Genomic DNA, 3,235 nt, shown 5'->3' with positions numbered 1-3,235 from the left:
GTGGACGACGATGTTACAGATTCTCAATTATTCACCTTGCGAAACGCTTGATAGCTACCTGTTATAGTCGATCTTCTAGAATAGATGCTGATAGAAGAATAGAAGCTCACTTTTAGATCAGGATACTGTGAGAAAATCCGTCCCGAAGACGGTGAAGCGAGCCACTTGAAGCCAGGCCCAGCGCGCTCGGTGGGGGTGACTCCGCCCCTTTGGGACTTTCCCTGGGCCTGTGCGCGTAGAGGTGGACAGGGATCGACGCGTCCTCGCTCTTCACGAGACCCTTGAAGTATGCTTTTTGCGAACGACGCTCAGATAACGTGGATACAGACTTTGAATAAAATATATTATTGTGTAAACGTAGAAACGTTTAACTAATTTACACCCGCCCTACTCCGAGTCTACTCTTCGTCTGCTTATTTAAATTCTGTCGTTAGATACTATAGGAAATGTACGATTGAAATAAAATAGTCTTTGTAACTACTAATATTCAAAAGAAGAAACGTCTTTACTCTTTGAAATGCTTTGAAGTGTCTCTGGACACCCAAAAGGGAAATCTGGGGTCCGCTGATGCCTACGAACAGTTTACCCTATTGTATTACAGTGTGAAGTGCTTGACTCGAAGACGAACACCAGACACATCTGGTGGAAGTCCTAGTGTCTTTGTCTTAAAGAACGCCGAGACATTTCTGTCCTCGCTCGATTATTTCTACAGGGTGTTCTTAGAAATAATTCAACAGATACCGCTCTAAACTTAGCAAATAAGATAGACAGATTTCATATCCACCGCCTATTAACCCCTAACAATTATCTTTTTACACAATTACTCATACGCTTTACTGTAATTCATCAACCCCGAGTCATACTCATCAAGTCCCAAGACCTTTCCGTACTCCCACTACCCCAAAATAAGACCTACGAACCTTAATAAAAGCAAGCAGTTAAACATCCCGCACAATTATAGAAGAATCGCTACGACCGGACGGCTCTAGAACTTGGAAGATTTCGTGTAGAAAATTTAGTAAGATAAAATTATTTCTTTATTTAACACTAGATTTACGGACTTTTCTTATATACCTATCTCTACATCGTCAAATTGACGCGTGAACGAAACCGCATATTTTCTTTAAAAAGCAACTTATTTTATTTAAAAACAGCATATTATACACTGTTAACTTATAAATGAACGATAGTATGAACAATATATTTATATAAAATTTATAATAAGCATAAGTGGTAGGAGAGAAATACAAACGGTTTCTGTAATTTTCCTAGTGAAATTCGAAATGCGTCAAAATGGCGCGTCCCGTGAACCTAGTGTTAAACTACTAAGCTTCCGAATCTAACACTGTATTTTACATGCCCCCCCTTTTTTTGTGTGGACTTCAGAGGTAATTTTTTATTCTAAGGACAGAGAATGCGAGCAGAGTTAAATTTACAGTAATTGAGACTAGAATTTGTCATCTCGCCTCCCGCGAAGCTTCCAAGTAAAAAGTTAGTTTCCAGCCAGAGTTGGGAGCCATAAAGTGTCCTCGGAGTATGGTTAATGGCTGGCAGCTATTTTAGGGAGTTGGAAGGCTGGTTTCAGATTGAGTTTAAAGATTGTACTCGAAGGGGATTAAACAGATTCGATTCCGAAAAAAAATTTCCAAACGACGAAGAAGAAAAACTGCGAGCCACGAAAATCGAGGGAAACTCGCGATTTAACGGGGCGAAACGCGGAGATAAAAGATACAGGAACGTCGGCAACGTGTTTCCGAATTAATTTCACGTCAGACTAGTCACGCTCGAATCCTCTAATTGAATGACGAATGGAAATGACGTCGAGCATTGGAAATCGACGTTTGTCGGGGAGGGGGAAAAAAAAAAATGAAAATCGCCGCGAATAAACTCGGTTTTGCGAGCGCTGACTCGTGTGGATGGTTGATCGAGAAAAACAACAGGGAAATTCAGCGGGAAAACGTGGCCGTGCAGCGATCTAAACGTAAAACAATGGGAAGCTATGGATAATGGTGAAGAGCCACGGAAATTTAACGAAACAGAGCGTTCAGATGGATCTCCAAAACCGAGTTGCTCCAGAGGATTGAAATTTGAGAGTTTTCCGTGAAAAACTAAACCCTGTACCCACATCATTTTTTACTATTTACCTAAACTTGCAGCAATAAAAATAATAAAAAATTGGAACTGTAGGGATCATTCGAAGATAAATCCCACGTAAATGGTTCAAAAATACCTGAACAATGTTTAACAAAATTAATAAATAAGTTACTCACAATGTTATTCTTACGTTCGATTCTTCAAACGAACTATTTTTTCACATAGATACATACACTATCGGCCAAAGTTTGGAATCACCGAGCATTGCAATTTGCACAAAAATTTCCAGAGCGAAGACAGCGACTTTGAGAATTTTTTATCGTTCGAATCAATTGATAAATGTAGAATTGAGCTAAACTTGAAATCTATAAAAAATTAGCAGCAGATTTAATATTGATGAAAAGTGGGAGGTGGTTCCAAACTTTTGGCCCGTACTGTATATTCTTGCACACCTACATTTCTTCCGTCCCATTACTCCATCTCTATAAAAAATTAGCAGCAGATTTAATATTGATGAAAAGTGGGAGGTGGTTCCAAACTTTTGGTCCGTACTGTATATTCTTGCACACCTACATTTCTTCCGTCCCATTACTCCATTCCTTTCATTCATTCAAGACATTCTTCAAAGACATTCTGTCGAGTCCATCCAAATCATTTACTTTTCACCACAACCTCGAGCACTCTGTACCTCTCTTCTTTCGAACCTCTAAAATTCTGAACTATATCCTTTACTCTATCACCCTCGCCCGACATTCACACGAAACTTCCAATCAAACAGAACAAACAGAAACGAAGGTAAAATTCGAATTTCGTATACAGTTCATAAATATTAGAACAGTCGTTACGTTCGCATAAAACCGCCCCTTAACGCCTACGAATCGTTTATTCCCAAAGAGCAGCCACTCTAACAGCCATCTTCCTTCGTCGAACGCGGTTGTTTCGACGAGTAAGGCTGCACGCGACGAGCCTAACACGGCTGGCTGGGCTAGAGAAACGTCAGGTGCTGAGCTATCGTGTTGTCGAGCGACGCTTTTCGACGCTATTATCGTGCAGTTGCACCTGACACGTTTCATCTCCGTTGAGGCGACGACGTCGTTGTCGCCTGGCGACAGAGATAACATCGAGGCTGAACTCGTACATG

The sequence above is a fragment of the Habropoda laboriosa genome, unplaced genomic scaffold, assembly GCF_001263275.1.
Source record: "Habropoda laboriosa isolate 0110345459 unplaced genomic scaffold, ASM126327v1 scaffold9, whole genome shotgun sequence".
NCBI classification, from domain to species: Eukaryota; Metazoa; Arthropoda; class Insecta; order Hymenoptera; family Apidae; genus Habropoda; species Habropoda laboriosa.
This window is presented reverse-complemented; position numbering follows the sequence as displayed.